Source organism: Puntigrus tetrazona, chromosome 20, assembly GCF_018831695.1.
Source record: "Puntigrus tetrazona isolate hp1 chromosome 20, ASM1883169v1, whole genome shotgun sequence".
In the NCBI taxonomy this organism is placed as follows: domain Eukaryota; kingdom Metazoa; phylum Chordata; class Actinopteri; order Cypriniformes; family Cyprinidae; genus Puntigrus; species Puntigrus tetrazona.
The window spans coordinates 2,296,500-2,315,309 of NC_056718.1; the positions used below are offsets into that span (position 1 = coordinate 2,296,500).

At 42.2% G+C, this 18,810-nt stretch overlaps 3 non-coding genes across 3 annotated transcripts; all 3 read left to right on the forward strand.

Moving 5' to 3' along the window:
- Positions 1 to 1,666: 1,666 nt before the first annotated feature.
- Positions 1,667 to 1,740, forward strand: trnag-gcc. Its single transcript has one exon. It is a non-coding gene; the product is annotated as a tRNA-Gly (tRNA).
- Positions 1,741 to 13,019: 11,279 nt separating this feature from the next.
- trnag-gcc lies at positions 13,020 to 13,094 on the forward strand. Its single transcript has one exon. It is a non-coding gene; the product is annotated as a tRNA-Gly (tRNA).
- A 3,562-nt stretch (positions 13,095 to 16,656) lies between these two features.
- Positions 16,657 to 16,730, forward strand: trnag-gcc. The gene has a single exon. It is a non-coding gene; the product is annotated as a tRNA-Gly (tRNA).
- Positions 16,731 to 18,810: the final 2,080 nt, after the last annotated feature.

Sequence of the window (18,810 nt, forward strand, 5' to 3'; positions counted from 1 at the left end):
TAGCAGCTAAAGCATGTTTTGCTAAAGGGACTTCTCTCTTCCTTTTCGGTCACGTGACTCATCAGTCTGTCAATTAGCTGCTTTGGGAGCTCCTGTTTACTGCTTGGTTCCTCTCATAACGACCTACAGATAAGAGCTGAAAACAGCTATACCTGTGCTTAGGATTGTAAAACAATGGTCTAATGAAACAGAGACAAACTTACAAACCTGTTTCTCTCTCACCTTTGGGACTGTCTTTGAAGCTGCTGCCACAGAAACGGTAACATCATATATCAGTTTCTGTGAGGACATATGCATTCCTACCAGGACTTATTTAACTTATAACAACGACAAACCATGGTTCACTGGTAAATGAGCGTGCTGTTCTCCAACGGGGTTCGCTTCCCAAAATACACAGACTGAACGGAGTGTCTTTCAGGGGTTTGACTCTAGCACAATGGCACACCCGCCCACGTGGCGGTCCTTGGTGGTTCAGTGGTAGAATTCTCGCCTGCACACGCGGGAGACCGGGTTCGATTCCTGGCCAATGCTGGCAGAACCATTGCCTATGCAGTGGCGGACGAGAACACAACCTGGTTTAGCTGTCCTTAAAATTGAACCTGAAATTAAGTTCTACTCATAAAATAGCTGCGAATGTCATTGTTTTTTTTTAATTTAACATTGGTCAATAATACCTTCCTGATAGAGACTGGAAGAATTCTCGCCTGCCACTGGAAACCCGTTACCGATTCGGCCAATTAAAAAAAAAAAAGGTTACCATTATTTCAGAATTGTGAGTCTTTAAAACTCTTCTTAACACTAAAGCATGTTTTGCTTAAGGGACTTTTCGTCTTCCTTTTCAGTCACGTGATTCATCAGTCTGTCCAACGAGCTGCTTTGGGAGCTCCTGTTTACTGCTTGGTCCATCTCATAACGACCTACAGATAAGAGCTGAAAACAGCTATACCTGTGCTTAGGATTGTAAAACAATGGACTAACAGAAACAGAGACAACCTTACAAACCTGTTTCTCTCTCACCTTTGGGACTGTCTTTGAAGCTGCTGCCACAGAAGCGGTAACATCATATAATCAGTTTCTGTGAGGACATATGCATTCCTACCAGGACTTATTTAACTTATAACAACGACAAACCATGGTTCACTGGTAAATGGCGTGCTGTTCTCTGAAATGAGGTTTCCTTTTTCAGAATTATTAGTCTTTAAAACTCTTCTTAACGCTAAAGCATGTTTTGCTAAAGGGACTTCTCTCTTCCTTTTCGGTCACGTGACTCATCAGTCTGTCAATTAGCTGCTTTGGGAGCTCCTGTTTACTGCTTGGTTCCTCTCATAACGACCTACAGATAAGAGCTGAAAACAGCTATACCTGTGCTTAGGATTGTAAAACAATGGTCTAATGAAACAGAGACAAACTTACAAACCTGTTTCTCTCTCACCTTTGGGACTGTCTTTGAAGCTGCTGCCACAGAAAGCGGTAACATCATATATCAGTTTCTGTGAGGAAATATGCATTCCTACCAGGACTTATTTAACTTATAACAACGACAAACCATGGTTCACTGGTAAATGAGCATGCTGTTCTCCAACGGGTTCGCTTCCCAAAATACACAGACTGAGCGGAGTGTCTTTCAGGGGTTTGACTCTAGCACAATGGCACACCCGCCCACGTGGCGGTCCTTGGTGGTTCAGTGGTAGAATTCTCGCCTGCCACGCGGGAGACCGGGTTCGATTCCCGGCCAATGCTGGCAGAACCATTGCCTATGCAGTGGCGGACGAGAACACAACCTGGTTTAGCTGTCCTTAAAATTGAACCTGAAATTAAGTTCTACTCATAAAATAGCTGCGAATGTCATTGTTTTTTTTTTTTTAATTTAACATTGGTCAATAATACCTTCCTGATAGAGACTGGAAGAATTCTGCGCCTGCCACACGGGAAACCCGTTACCGATTCGGCCAATTAAAAAAAAAAAGGTTACCATTATTTCAGAATTGTGAGTCTTTTAAAACTCTTCTTAACACTAAAGCATGTTTTGCTTAAGGAACTTTCGTCTTCCTTTTCAGTCACGTGATTCATCAGTCTGTCCAATTAGCTGCTTTGGGAGCTCCTGTTTACTGCTTGGTTCCTCTCATAACGACCTACAGATAAGAGCTGAAAACAGCTATACCTGTGCTTAGGATTGTAAAACAATGGACTAACAGAAACAGAGACAACCTTACAAACCTGTTTCTCTCTCACCTTTGGGACTGTCTTTGAAGCTGCTGCCACAGAAGCGGTAACATCATATAATCAGTTTCTGTGAGGACATATGCATTCCTACCAGGACTTATTTAACTTATAACAACGACAAACCATGGTTCACTGGTAAATGAGCGTGCTGTTCTCTGAAATGAGGTTTCCTTTTTTCAGAATTATTAGTCTTTAAAACTCTTCTTAACGCTAAAGCATGTTTTGCTAAAGGGACTTCTCTCTTCCTTTTCGGTCACGTGACTCATCAGTCTGTCAATTAGCTGCTTTGGGAGCTCCTGTTTACTGCTTGGTTCCTCTCATAACGACCTACAGATAAGAGCTGAAAACAGCTATACCTGTGCTTAGGATTGTAAAACAATGGTCTAATGAAACAGAGACAAACTTACAAACCTGTTTCTCTCTCACCTTTGGGACTGTCTTTGAAGCTGCTGCCACAGAAGCGGTAACATCATATATCAGTTTCTGTGAGGAAATATGCATTCCTACCAGGACTTATTTAACTTATAACAACGACAAACCATGGTTCACTGGTAAATGAGCGTGCTGTTCTCCAACGGGGTTCGCTTCCCAAAATACACAGACTGAACGGAGTGTCTTTCAGGGGTTTGACTCTAGCACAATGGCACACCCGCCCACGTGGCGGTCCTTGGTGGTTCAGTGGTAGAATTCTCGCCTGCCACGCGGGAGACCGGGTTCGATTCGGCCAATGCTGGCAGAACCATTGCCTATGCAGTGGCGGACGAGAACACAACCTGGTTTAGCTGTCCTTAAAATTGAACCTGAAATTAAGTTCTACTCATAAAATACCTGCGAATGTCATTTTTTTTTTAATTTAACATTGGTCAATAATACCTTCCTGATAGAGACTGGAAGAATTCTCGCGCCTGCCACGGGAACCCGTTACGATTCGGCCAATTAAAAAAAAGGTTACCATTATTTCAGAATTGTGAGTCTTTAAAACTCTTCTTAACACTAAAGCATGTTTTGCTTAAGGGACGTTCGTCTTCCTTTTCAGTCACGTGATTCATCAGTCTGTCCAACGAGCTGCTTTGGGAGCTCCTGTTTACTGCTTGGTCCATCTCATAACGACCTACAGATAAGAGCTGAAAACAGCTATACCTGTGCTTAGGATTGTAAAACAATGGACTAACGAAACAGAGACAACCTTACAAACCTGTTTCTCTCTCACCTTTGGGACTGTCTTTGAAGCTGCTGCCACAGAAGCGGTAACATCATATAATCAGTTTCTGTGAGGACATATGCATTCCTACCAGGACTTATTTAACTTATAACAACGACAAACCATGGTTCACTGGTAAATGAGCGTGCTGTTCTCTGAAATGAGGTTTCCTTTTTCAGAATTATTAGTCTTTAAAACTCTTCTTAAGCTAAAGCATGTTTTGCTAAAGGGACTTCTCTCTTCCTTTTTAGGTCACGTGACTCATCAGTCTGTCAATTAGCTGCTTTGGGAGCTCCTGTTTACTGCTTGGTTCCTCTCATAACGACCTACAGATAAGAGCTGAAAACAGCTATACCTGTGCTTAGGATTGTAAAACAATGGTCTATGAAACAGAGACAAACTTACAAACCTGTTTCTCTCTCACCTTTGGGACTGTCTTTGAAGCTGCTGCCACAGAAGCGGTAACATCATATATCAGTTTCTGTGAGGAAATATGCATTCCTACCAGGACTTATTTAACTTATAACAACGACAAACCATGGTTCACTGGTAAATGAGCATGCTGTTCTCCAGCGGGGTTCGCTTCCCAAAATACACAGACTGAGCGGAGTGTCTTTCAGGGTTTGACTCTAGCACAATGGCACACCCCGCCCACGTGGCGGTCCTTGGTGGTTCAGTGGTAGAATTCTCGCCTGCCACGCGGGAGACCGGGTTCGATTCGGCCAATGCTGGCAGAACCATTGCCTATGCAGTGGCGGGACGAGAACACAACCTGGTTTAGCTGTCCTTAAAATTGAACCTGAAATTAAGTTCTACTCATAAAATACCTGCGAATGTCATTGTTTTTTTAATTTAACATTGGTCAATAATACCTTCCTGATAGAGACTGGAAGAATTCTGCGCCTGCCACACGGGAAACCCGTTACGATTCGGCCAATTAAAAAAAAAAAAAGGTTACCATTATTTCAGAATTGTGAGTCTTTAAAACTCTTCTTAACACTAAAGCATGTTTTGCTTAAGGAACTTTTCGTCTTCCTTTTCAGTCACGTGATTCATCAGTCTGTCCAACGAGCTGCTTTGGGAGCTCCTGTTTACTGCTTGGTCCATCTCATAACGACCTACAGATAAGAGCTGAAAACAGCTATACCTGTGCTTAGGATTGTAAAACAATGGACTAACAGAAACAGAGACAACCTTACAAACCTGTTTCTCTCTCACCTTTGGGACTGTCTTTGAAGCTGCTGCCACAGAAAGCGGTAACATCATATAATCAGTTTCTGTGAGGACATATGCATTCCTACCAGGACTTATTTAACTTATAACAACGACAAACCATGGTTCACTGGTAAATGAGCGTGCTGTTCTCTGAAATGAGGTTTCCTTTTTCAGAATTATTAGTCTTTAAAACTCTTCTTAACGCTAAAGCATGTTTTGCTAAAGGGACTTCTCTCTTCCTTTTCGGTCACGTGACTCATCAGTCTGTCAATTAGCTGCTTTGGGAGCTCCTGTTTACTGCTTGGTTCCTCTCATAACGACCTACAGATAAGAGCTGAAAACAGCTATACCTGTGCTTAGGATTGTAAAACAATGGTCTAACAGAAACAGAGACAAACTTACAAACCTGTTTCTCTCTCACCTTTGGGACTGTCTTTGAAGCTGCTGCCACAGAAGCGGTAACATCATATATCAGTTTCTGTGAGGAAATATACATTCCTACCAGGACTTATTTAACTTATAACAACGACAAACCATGGTTCACTGGTAAATGAGCGTGCTGTTCTCCAACGGGGTTCGCTTCCCAAAATACACAGACTGAGCGGAGTGTCTTTCAGGAGTTTGACTCTAGCACAATGGCACACCCGCCCACGTGGCGGTCCTTGGTGGTTCAGTGGTAGAATTCTCGCCTGCCACGCGGGAGACCGGGTTCGATTCGGCCAATGCTGGCAGAACCATTGCCTATACAGTGGCGGACGAGAACACAACCTGGTTTAGCTGTCCTTAAAATTGAACCTGAAATTAAGTTCTACTCATAAAATACCTGCGAATGTCATTGTTTTTTTTTTTTTAATTTAACATTGGTCAATAATACCTTCCTGATAGAGACTGGAAGAATTCTCGCCTGCCACCACGGGAAACCGTTACCGATTCGGCCAATTAAAAAAAAAAAAGGTTACCATTATTTCAGAATTGTGAGTCTTTAAAACTCTTCTTAACACTAAAGCATGTTTTGCTTAAGGGACGTTCGTCTTCCTTTTCAGTCACGTGATTCATCAGTCTGTCCAACGAGCTGCTTTGGGAGCTCCTGTTTACTGCTTGGTCCATCTCATAACGACCTACAGATAAGAGCTGAAAACAGCTATACCTGTGCTTAGGATTGTAAAACAATGGACTAACAGAAACAGAGACAACCTTACAAACCTGTTTCTCTCTCACCTTTGGGACTGTCTTTGAAGCTGCTGCCACAGAAGCGGTAACATCATATAATCAGTTTCTGTGAGGACATATGCATTCCTACCAGGACTTATTTAACTTATAACAACGACAAACCATGGTTCACTGGTAAATGGCGTGCTGTTCTCTGAAATGAGGTTTCCTTTTTTCAGAATTATTAGTCTTTAAAACTCTTCTTAGCGCTAAAGCATGTTTTGCTAAAGGGACTTCTCTCTTCCTTTTCGGTCACGTGACTCATCAGTCTGTCAATTAGCTGCTTTGGGAGCTCCTGTTTACTGCTTGGTTCCTCTCATAACGACCTACAGATAAGAGCTGAAAACAGCTATACCTGTGCTTAGGATTGTAAAACAATGGTCTAACGAAACAGAGACAAACTTACAAACCTGTTTCTCTCTCACCTTTGGGACTGTCTTTGAAGCTGCTGCCACAGAAGCGGTAACATCATATATCAGTTTCTGTGAGGAATATGCATTCCTACCAGGACTTATTTAACTTATAACAACGACAAACCATGGTTCACTGGTAAATGAGCGTGCTGTTCTCTGAAATGAGGTTTCCTTTTTTCAGAATTATTAGTCTTTAAAACTCTTCTTAAAGCTAAAGCATGTTTTGCTAAAGGGACTTCTCTCTTCCTTTTCGGTCACGTGACTCATCAGTCTGTCCAATTAGCTGCTTTGGGAGCTCCTGTTTACTGCTTGGTTCCTCTCATAACGACCTACAGATAAGAGCTGAAAACAGCTATACCTGTGCTTAGGATTGTAAAACAATGGTCTAACAGAAACAGAGACAAACTTACAAACCTGTTTTCTCTCTCACCTTTGGGACTGTCTTTGAAGCTGCTGCCACAGAAGCGGTAACATCATATATCAGTTTCTGTGAGGACATATACATTCCTACCAGGACTTATTTAACTTATAACAACGACAAACCATGGTTCACTGGTAAATGAGCGTGCTGTTCTCTGAAATGAGGTTTCCTTTTTTTCAATTATTAGTCTTTAAAACTCTTCTTAACAGCTAAAGCATGTTTTGCTAAAGGGACTTCTCTCTTCCTTTTCGGTCACGTGACTCATCAGTCTGTCAATTAGCTGCTTTGGGAGCTCCTGTTTACTGCTTGGTTCCTCTCATAACGACCTACAGATAAGAGCTGAAAACAGCTATACCTGTGCTTAGGATTGTAAAACAATGGTCTAACAAACAGAGACAAACTTACAAACCTGTTTCTCTCTCACCTTTGGGACTGTCTTTGAAGCTGCTGCCACAGAAGCGGTAACATCATATATCAGTTTCTGTGAGGAAATATGCATTCCTACCAGGACTTATTTAACTTATAACAACGACAAACCATGGTTCACTGGTAAATGAGCATGCTGTTCTCCAACGGGGTTCGCTTCCCAAAATACACAGACTGAACGGAGTGTCTTTCAGGGTTTGACTCTAGCACAATGGCACACCCGCCCACGTGGCAGTCCTTGGTGGTTCAGTGGTAGAATTCTCGCCTGCCACGCGGGAGACCGGGTTCGATTCGGCCAATGCTGGCAGAACCATTGCCTATGCAGTGGCGGACGAGAACACAACCTGGTTTAGCTCTCCTTAAAATTGAACCTGAAATTAAGTTCTACTCATAAAATACCTGCGAATGTCATTTTTTTTTTTTTAATTTAACATTGGTCAATAATACCTTCCTGATAGAGACTGGAAGAATTCTCGCCTGCCACCACGGAAACCCGTTACCGATTCGGCCAATTAAAAAAAAAAAGGTTACCATTATTTCAGAATTGTGAGTCTTTAAAACTCTTCTTAACACTAAAGCATGTTTTGTAAGGGACTTTCGTCTTCCTTTTCAGTCACGTGATTCATCAGTCTGTCCAACGAGCTGCTTTGGGAGCTCCTGTTTACTGCTTGGTCCATCTCATAACGACCTACAGATAAGAGCTGAAAACAGCTATACCTGTGCTTAGGATTGTAAAACAATGGACTAACAGAAACAGAGACAACCTTACAAACCTGTTTCTCTCTCACCTTTGGGACTGTCTTTGAAGCTGCTGCCACAGAAGCGGTAACATCATATATCAGTTTCTGTGAGGACATATGCATTCCTACCAGGACTTATTTAACTTATAACAACGACAAACCATGGTTCACTGGTAAATGAGCGTGCTGTTCTCTGAAATGAGGTTTCCTTTTTCAGAATTATTAGTCTTTAAAACTCTTCTTAACGCTAAAGCATGTTTTGCTAAAGGGACTTCTCTCTTCCTTTTCGGTCACGTGACTCATCAGTCTGTCAATTAGCTGCTTTGGGAGCTCCTGTTTACTGCTTGGTTCCTCTCATAACGACCTACAGATAAGAGCTGAAAACAGCTATACCTGTGCTTAGGATTGTAAAACAATGGTCTAACAGAAACAGAGACAAACTTACAAACCTGTTTCTCTCTCACCTTTGGGACTGTCTTTGAAGCTGCTGCCACAGAAAGCGGTAACATCATATATCAGTTTCTGTGAGGAAATATGCATTCCTACCAGGACTTATTTAACTTATAACAACGACAAACCATGGTTCACTGGTAAATGAGCATGCTGTTCTCCAACGGGTTCGCTTCCCAAAATACACAGACTGAGCGGAGTGTCTTTCAGAGTTTGACTCTAGCACAATGGCACACCCGCCCACGTGGCGGTCCTTGGTGGTTCAGTGGTAGAATTCTCGCCTGCCACGCGGGAGACCGGGTTCGATTCGGCCAATGCTGGCAGAACCATTGCCTATGCAGTGGCGGACGAGAACACAACCTGGTTTAGCTGTCCTTAAAATTGAACCTGAAATTAAGTTCTACTCATAAAATACCTGCGAATGTCATTGTTTTTTTAATTTAACATTGGTCAATAATACCTTCCTGATAGAGACTGGAAGAATTCTCGCCTGCCACCACGGGAACCCGTTACCGATTCGGCCAATTAAAAAAAAAAAGGTTACCATTATTTCAGAATTGTGAGTCTTTAAAACTCTTCTTAACACTAAAGCATGTTTTGCTTAAGGAACGTTCGTCTTCCTTTTCAGTCACGTGATTCATCAGTCTGTCCAACGAGCTGCTTTGGGAGCTCCTGTTTACTGCTTGGTCCATCTCATAACGACCTACAGATAAGAGCTGAAAACAGCTATACCTGTGCTTAGGATTGTAAAACAATGGACTAACAGAAACAGAGACAACCTTACAAACCTGTTTCTCTCTCACCTTTGGGACTGTCTTTGAAGCTGCTGCCACAGAAGCGGTAACATCATATAATCAGTTTCTGTGAGGACATATGCATTCCTACCAGGACTTATTTAACTTATAACAACGACAAACCATGGTTCACTGGTAAATGGCGTGCTGTTCTCTGAAATGAGGTTTCCTTTTTTCAGAATTATTAGTCTTTAAAACTCTTCTTAACGCTAAAGCATGTTTTGCTAAAGGGACTTCTCTCTTCCTTTTCGGTCACGTGACTCATCAGTCTGTCAATTAGCTGCTTTGGGAGCTCCTGTTTACTGCTTGGTTCCTCTCATAACGACCTACAGATAAGAGCTGAAAACAGCTATACCTGTGCTTAGGATTGTAAAACAATGGTCTAACAGAAACAGAGACAAACTTACAAACCTGTTTCTCTCTCACCTTTGGGACTGTCTTTGAAGCTGCTGCCACAGAAGCGGTAACATCATATATCAGTTTCTGTGAGGAAATATGCATTCCTACCAGGACTTATTTAACTTATAACAACGACAAACCATGGTTCACTGGTAAATGAGCATGCTGTTCTCCAACGGGGTTAAGCTTCCCAAAATACACAGACTGAGCGGAGTGTCTTTCAGGAGTTTGACTCTAGCACAATGGCACACCCGCCCACGTGGCGGTCCTTGGTGGTTCAGTGGTAGAATTCTCGCCTGCCACGCGGGAGACCGGGTTCGATTCGGCCAATGCTGGCAGAACCATTGCCTATGCAGTGGCGGACGAGAACACAACCTGGTTTAGCTGTCCTTAAAATTGAACCTGAAATTAAGTTCTACTCATAAAATACCTGCGAATGTCATTGTTTTTTTTTTTAATTTAACATTGGTCAATAATACCTTCCTGATAGAGACTGGAAGAATTCTCGCCTGCCACACGGGAACCCGTTACCGATTCCCGGCCAATTAAAAAAAAAGGTTACCATTATTTCAGAATTGTGAGTCTTTAAAACTCTTCTTAACACTAAAGCATGTTTTGCTTAAGGAACTTTCGTCTTCCTTTTCAGTCACGTGATTCATCAGTCTGTCCAACGAGCTGCTTTGGGAGCTCCTGTTTACTGCTTGGTCCATCTCATAACGACCTACAGATAAGAGCTGAAAACAGCTATACCTGTGCTTAGGATTGTAAAACAATGGACTAACAGAAACAGAGACAACCTTACAAACCTGTTTCTCTCTCACCTTTGGGACTGTCTTTGAAGCTGCTGCCACAGAAAGCGGTAACATCATATAATCAGTTTCTGTGAGGACATATGCATTCCTACCAGGACTTATTTAACTTATAACAACGACAAACCATGGTTCACTGGTAAATGAGCGTGCTGTTCTCTGAAATGAGGTTTCCTTTTTTCAGAATTATTAGTCTTTAAAACTCTTCTTAGCGCTAAAGCATGTTTTGCTAAAGGGACTTCTCTCTTCCTTTTCGGTCACGTGACTCATCAGTCTGTCAATTAGCTGCTTTGGGAGCTCCTGTTTACTGCTTGGTTCCTCTCATAACGACCTACAGATAAGAGCTGAAAACAGCTATACCTGTGCTTAGGATTGTAAAACAATGGTCTAACATGAAACAGAGACAAACTTACAAACCTGTTTCTCTCTCACCTTTGGGACTGTCTTTGAAGCTGCTGCCACAGAAAGCGGTAACATCATATATCAGTTTCTGTGAGGAAATATGCATTCCTACCAGGACTTATTTAACTTATAACAACGACAAACCATGGTTCACTGGTAAATGAGCGTGCTGTTCTCCAACAGGGTTCGCTTCCCAAAATACACAGACTGAGCGGAGTGTCTTTCAGGGTTTGACTCTAGCACAATGGCACACCCCGCCCACGTGGCGGTCCTTGGTGGTTCAGTGGTAGAATTCTCGCCTGCCACTGCGGAGACCGGGTTCGATTCGGCCAATGCTGGCAGAACCATTGCCTATGCAGTGGCGGACGAGAACACAACCTGGTTTAGCTGTCCTTAAAATTGAACCTGAAATTAAGTTCTACTCATAAAATACCTGCGAATGTCATTGTTTTTTTTTTTAATTTAACATTGGTCAATAATACCTTCCTGATAGAGACTGGAAGAATTCTGCGCCTGCCACACGGGAAACCCGTTACGATTCCGGCCAATTAAAAAAAAAAAAAGGTTACCATTATTTCAGAATTGTGAGTCTTTAAAACTCTTCTTAACACTAAAGCATGTTTTGTAAGGGACTTTCGTCTTCCTTTTCAGTCACGTGATTCATCAGTCTGTCCAACGAGCTGCTTTGGGAGCTCCTGTTTACTACTTGGTCCATCTCATAACGACCTACAGATAAGAGCTGAAAACAGCTATACCTGTGCTTAGGATTGTAAAACAATGGACTAACAGAAACAGAGACAACCTTACAAACCTGTTTCTCTCTCACCTTTGGGACTGTCTTTGAAGCTGCTGCCACAGAAAGCGGTAACATCATATAATCAGTTTCTGTGAGGACATATACATTCCTACCAGGACTTATTTAACTTATAACAACGACAAACCATGGTTCACTGGTAAATGGCGTGCTGTTCTCTGAAATGAGGTTTCCTTTTTTCAGAATTATTAGTCTTTAAAACTCTTCTTAACAGCTAAAGCATGTTTTGCTAAAGGGACTTCTCTCTTCCTTTTCGGTCACGTGACTCATCAGTCTGTCAATTAGCTGCTTTGGGAGCTCCTGTTTACTGCTTGGTTCCCTCTCATAACGACCTACAGATAAGAGCTGAAAACAGCTATACCTGTGCTTAGGATTGTAAAACAATGGTCTAACAGAAACAGAGACAAACTTACAAACCTGTTTCTCTCTCACCTTTGGGACTGTCTTTGAAGCTGCTGCCACAGAAAGCGCACGTAACATCATATATCAGTTTCTGTGAGGAAATATACATTCCTACCAGGACTTATTTAACTTATAACAACGACAAACCATGGTTCACTGGTAAATGAGCGTGCTGTAAAAAAAATGAGGTTTCCTTTTTTTCAGAATTATTAGTCTTTAAAACTCTTCTTAACGCTAAAGCATGTTTTGCTAAAGGGACTTCTCTCTTCCTTTTCAGTCACGTGACTCATCAGTCTGTCAATTAGCTGCTTTGGGAGCTCCTGTTTACTGCTTGGTTCCTCTCATAACGACCTACAGATAAGAGCTGAAAACAGCTATACCTGTGCTTAGGATTGTAAAACAATGGACTAACAGAAACAGAGACAAACTTACAAACCTGTTTCTCTCTCACCTTTGGGACTGTCTTTGAAGCTGCTGCCACAGAAGCGGTAACATCATATAATCAGTTTCTGTGAGGACATATGCATTCCTACCAGGACTTATTTAACTTATAACAACGACAAACCATGGTTCACTGGTAAATGGCGTGCTGTTCTCTGAAATGAGGTTTCCTTTTTCAGAATTATTAGTCTTTAAAACTCTTCTTAGCAGCTAAAGCATGTTTTGCTAAAGGGACTTCTCTCTTCCTTTTCGGTCACGTGACTCATCAGTCTGTCAATTAGCTGCTTTGGGAGCTCCTGTTTACTGCTTGGTTCCTCTCATAACGACCTACAGATAAGAGCTGAAAACAGCTATACCTGTGCTTAGGATTGTAAAACAATGGTCTAACAGAAACAGAGACAAACTTACAAACCTGTTTCTCTCTCACCTTTGGGACTGTCTTTGAAGCTGCTGCCACAGAAGCGGTAACATCATATATCAGTTTCTGTGAGGAAATATGCATTCCTACCAGGACTTATTTAACTTATAACAACGACAAACCATGGTTCACTGGTAAATGAGCATGCTGTTCTCAACGAGGTTCGCTTCCCAAAATACACAGACTGAGCGGAGTGTCTTTCAGGGGTTTGACTCTAGCACAATGGCACACCCGCCCACGTGGCGGTCCTTGGTGGTTCAGTGGTAGAATTCTCGCCTGCCACGCGGGAGACCCGGGTTCGATTCCCGGCCAATGCTGGCAAAACCATTGCCTATGCAGTGGCGGACGAGAACACAACCTGGTTTAGCTGTCCTTAAAATTGAACCTGAAATTAAGTTCTACTCATAAAATACCTGCGAATGTCATTGTTTTTTTACTTTAACATTGGTCAATAATACCTTCCTGATAGAGACTGGAAGAATTCTCGCCTGCCACACGGGAACCCGTTACCGATTCCCGGCCAATTAAAAAAAAAGGTTACCATTATTTCAGAATTGTGAGTCTTTAAAACTCTTCTTAACACTAAAGCATGTTTTGCTTAAGGGACGTTCGTCTTCCTTTTCAGTCACGTGATTCATCAGTCTGTCCAACGAGCTGCTTTGGGAGCTCCTGTTTACTGCTTGGTCCATCTCATAACGACCTACAGATAAGAGCTGAAAACAGCTATACCTGTGCTTAGGATTGTAAAACAATGGACTAACGAAACAGAGACAACCTTACAAACCTGTTTCTCTCTCACCTTTGGGACTGTCTTTGAAGCTGCTGCCACAGAAACGGTAACATCATATAATCAGTTTCTGTGAGGACATATGCATTCCTACCAGGACTTATTTAACTTATAACAACGACAAACCATGGTTCACTGGTAAATGAGCGTGCTGTTCTCTGAAATGAGGTTTCCTTTTTTCAGAATTATTAGTCTTTAAAACTCTTCTTAACGCTAAAGCATGTTTTGCTAAAGGGACTTCTCTCTTCCTTTTCGGTCACGTGACTCATCAGTCTGTCAATTAGCTGCTTTGGGAGCTCCTGTTTACTGCTTGGTTCCTCTCATAACGACCTACAGATAAGAGCTGAAAACAGCTATACCTGTGCTTAGGATTGTAAAACAATGGTCTAACAGAAACAGAGACAAACTTACAAACCTGTTTCTCTCTCACCTTTGGGACTGTCTTTGAAGCTGCTGCCACAGAAAGCGGTAACATCATATATCAGTTTCTGTGAGGAAATATGCATTCCTACCAGGACTTATTTAACTTATAACAACGACAAACCATGGTTCACTGGTAAATGAGCGTGCTGTTCTCCAACGGGGTTCGCTTCCCAAAATACACAGACTGAACGGAGTGTCTTTCAGGGGTTTGACTCTAGCACAATGGCACACCCCGCCCACGTGGCGGTCCTTGGTGGTTCAGTGGTAGAATTCTGCCGCCTGCCACGCGAGACCGGGTTCGATTCCCGGCCAATGCTGGCAGAACCATTGCCTATGCAGTGGCGGACGAGAACACAACCTGGTTTAGCTGTCCTTAAAATTGAACCTGAAATTAAGTTCTACTCATAAAATACCTGCGAATGTCATTGTTTTTTTTTTTAATTTAACATTGGTCAATAATACCTTCCTGATAGAGACTGGAAGAATTCTCGCCTGCCACATGGGAAACCCGTTATCGATTCCCGGCCAATTAAAAAAAAAAGGTTACCATTATTTCAGAATTGTGAGTCTTTAAAACTCTTCTTAACACTAAAGCATGTTTTGTAAGGAACTTTCGTCTTCCTTTTCAGTCACGTGATTCATCAGTCTGTCCAACGAGCTGCTTTGGGAGCTCCTGTTTACTGCTTGGTCCATCTCATAACGACCTACAGATAAGAGCTGAAAACAGCTATACCTGTGCTTAGGATTGTAAAACAATGGACTAACGAAACAGAGACAACCTTACAAACCTGTTTCTCTCTCACCTTTGGGACTGTCTTTGAAGCTGCTGCCACAGAAGCGGTAACATCATATAATCAGTTTCTGTGAGGACATATGCATTCCTACCAGGACTTATTTAACTTATAACAACGACAAACCATGGTTCACTGGTAAATGAGCGTGCTGTTCTCTGAAATGAGGTTTCCTTTTTTCAGAATTATTAGTCTTTAAAACTCTTCTTAGCGCTAAAGCATGTTTTGCTAAAGGGACTTCTCTCTTCCTTTTCGGTCACGTGACTCATCAGTCTGTCAATTAGCTGCTTTGGGAGCTCCTGTTTACTGCTTGGTTCCTCTCATAACGACCTACAGATAAGAGCTGAAAACAGCTATACCTGTGCTTAGGATTGTAAAACAATGGTCTAACAGAAACAGAGACAAACTTACAAACCTGTTTCTCTCTCACCTTTGGGACTGTCTTTGAAGCTGCTGCCACAGAAACGGTAACATCATATATCAGTTTCTGTGAGGAAATATGCATTCCTACCAGGACTTATTTAACTTATAACAACGACAAACCATGGTTCACTGGTAAATGAGCATGCTGTTCTCCAACGGGGTTCGCTTCCCAAAATACACAGACTGAACGGAGTGTCTTTCAGGGGTTTGACTCTAGCACAATGGCACACCCCGCCCACGTGGCGGTCCTTGGTGGTTCAGTGGTAGAATTCTCGCCTGCCACTGCGGGGAGACCGGGTTCGATTCGGCCAATGCTGGCAGAACCATTGCCTATGCAGTGGCGGACGAGAACACAACCTGGTTTAGCTGTCCTTAAAATTGAACCTGAAATTAAGTTCTACTCATAAAATACCTGCGAATGTCATTGTTTTTTTTTTACTTTAACATTGGTCAATAATACCTTCCTGATAGAGACTGGAAGAATTCTCGCCTGCCACACGGGAAACCCGTGACCGATTCGGCCAATTAAAAAAAAAAAAAGGTTACCATTATTTCAGAATTGTGAGTCTTTAAAACTCTTCTTAACACTAAAGCATGTTTTTGTAAGGAACTTTCGTCTTCCTTTTCAGTCACGTGATTCATCAGTCTGTCCAACGAGCTGCTTTGGGAGCTCCTGTTTACTGCTTGGTCCATCTCATAACGACCTACAGATAAGAGCTGAAAACAGCTATACCTGTGCTTAGGATTGTAAAACAATGGACTAACGAAACAGAGACAACCTTACAAACCTGTTTCTCTCTCACCTTTGGGACTGTCTTTGAAGCTGCTGCCACAGAAGCGGTAACATCATATAATCAGTTTCTGTGAGGACATATGCATTCCTACCAGGACTTATTTAACTTATAACAACGACAAACCATGGTTCACTGGTAAATGAGCGTGCTGTTCTCTGAAATGAGGTTTCCTTTTTCAGAATTATTAGTCTTTAAAACTCTTCTTAACAGCTAAAGCATGTTTTGCTAAAGGGACTTCTCTCTTCCTTTTCGGTCACGTGACTCATCAGTCTGTCCAATTAGCTGCTTTGGGAGCTCCTGTTTACTGCTTGGTTCCTCTCATAACGACCTACAGATAAGAGCTGAAAACAGCTATACCTGTGCTTAGGATTGTAAAACAATGGTCTAACGAAACAGAGACAAACTTACAAACCTGTTTCTCTCTCACCTTTGGGACTGTCTTTGAAGCTGCTGCCACAGAAACGGTAACATCATATATCAGTTTCTGTGAGGAAATATGCATTCCTACCAGGACTTATTTAACTTATAACAACGACAAACCATGGTTCACTGGTAAATGAGCGTGCTGTTCTCCAACGGGGTTCGCTTCCCAAAATACACAGACTGAACGGAGTGTCTTTCAGGGGTTTGACTCTAGCACAATGGCACACCCGCCCACGTGGCGGTCCTTGGTGGTTCAGTGGTAGAATTCTCGCCTGCCACGCGGGAGACCGGGTTCGATTCCCGGCCAATGCTGGCAAAACCATTGCCTATGCAGTGGCGGACGAGAACACAACCTGGTTTAGCTGTCCTTAAAATTGAACCTGAAATTAAGTTCTACTCATAAAATACCTGCGAATGTCATTGTTTTTTTTTTAATTTAACATTGGTCAATAATACCTTCCTGATAGAGACTGGAAGAATTCTCGCCTGCCACCACGGGAAACCCGTTACGATTCCGGCCAATTAAAAAAAAAAAAAAGGTTACCATTATTTCAGAATTGTGAGTCTTTAAAACTCTTCTTAACACTAAAGCATGTTTTGCTTAAGGAACGTTCGTCTTCCTTTTCAGTCACGTGATTCATCAGTCTGTCCAACGAGCTGCTTTGGGAGCTCCTGTTTACTGCTTGGTCCATCTCATAACGACCTACAGATAAGAGCTGAAAACAGCTATACCTGTGCTTAGGATTGTAAAACAATGGACTAACAGAAACAGAGACAACCTTACAAACCTGTTTCTCTCTCACCTTTGGGACTGTCTTTGAAGCTGCTGCCACAGAAGCGGTAACATCATATAATCAGTTTCTGTGAGGACATATGCATTCCTACCAGGACTTATTTAACTTATAACAACGACAAACCATGGTTCACTGGTAAATGGCGTGCTGTTCTCTGAAATGAGGTTTCCTTTTTCAGAATTATTAGTCTTTAAAACTCTTCTTAACGCTAAAGCATGTTTTGCTAAAGGGACTTCTCTCTTCCTTTTCGGTCACGTGACTCATCAGTCTGTCAATTAGCTGCTTTGGGAGCTCCTGTTTACTGCTTGGTTCCTCTCATAACGACCTACAGATAAGAGCTGAAAACAGCTATACCTGTGCTTAGGATTGTAAAACAATGGTCTAACAGAAACAGAGACAAACTTACAAACCTGTTTCTCTCTCACCTTTGGGACTGTCTTTGAAGCTGCTGCCACAGAAGCGGTAACATCATATATCAGTTTCTGTGAGGAAATATGCATTCCTACCAGGACTTATTTAACTTATAACAACGACAAACCATGGTTCACTGGTAAATGAGCATGCTGTTCTCCAACGGGGTTAAGCTTCCCAAAATACACAGACTGAGCGGAGTGTCTTTCAGGGTTTGACTCTAGCACAATGGCACACCCCGCCCACGTGGCGGTCCTTGGTGGTTCAGTGGTAGAATTCTCGCCTGCCACGCGGGAGACCGGGTTCGATTCGGCCAATGCTGGCAGAACCATTGCCTATGCAGTGGCGGACGAGAACACAACCTGGTTTAGCTGTCCTTAAAATTGAACCTTTGAACCTGAAATTAAGTTCTACTCATAAAATACCTGCGAATGTCATTGTTTTTTTTTTTTTAATTTAACATTGGTCAATAATACCTTCCTGATAGAGACTGGAAGAATTCTCGCCTGCCACCACGGGAAACCCGTTACGATTCGGCCAATTAAAAAAAAAGGTTACCATTATTTCAGAATTGTGAGTCTTTAAAACTCTTCTTAACACTAAAGCATGTTTTGCTTAAGGGACGTTCGTCTTCCTTTTCAGTCACGTGATTCATCAGTCTGTCCAACGAGCTGCTTTGGGAGCTCCTGTTTACTGCTTGGTCCATCTCATAACGACCTACAGATAAGAGCTGAAAACAGCTATACCTGTGCTTAGGATTGTAAAACAATGGACTAACGAAACAGAGACAACCTTACAAACCTGTTTCTCTCTCACCTTTGGGACTGTCTTTGAAGCTGCTGCCACAGAAGCGGTAACATCATATAATCAGTTTCTGTGAGGACATATGCATTCCTACCAGGACTTATTTAACTTATAACAACGACAAACCATGGTTCACTGGTAAATGAGCGTGCTGTTCTCTGAAATGAGGTTTCCTTTTTTCAGAATTATTAGTCTTTAAAACTCTTCTTAGCAGCTAAAGCATGTTTTGCTAAAGGGACTTCTCTCTTCCTTTTCGGTCACGTGACTCATCAGTCTGTCAATTAGCTGCTTTGGGAGCTCCTGTTTACTGCTTGGTTCCTCTCATAACGACCTACAGATAAGAGCTGAAAACAGCTATACCTGTGCTTAGGATTGTAAAACAA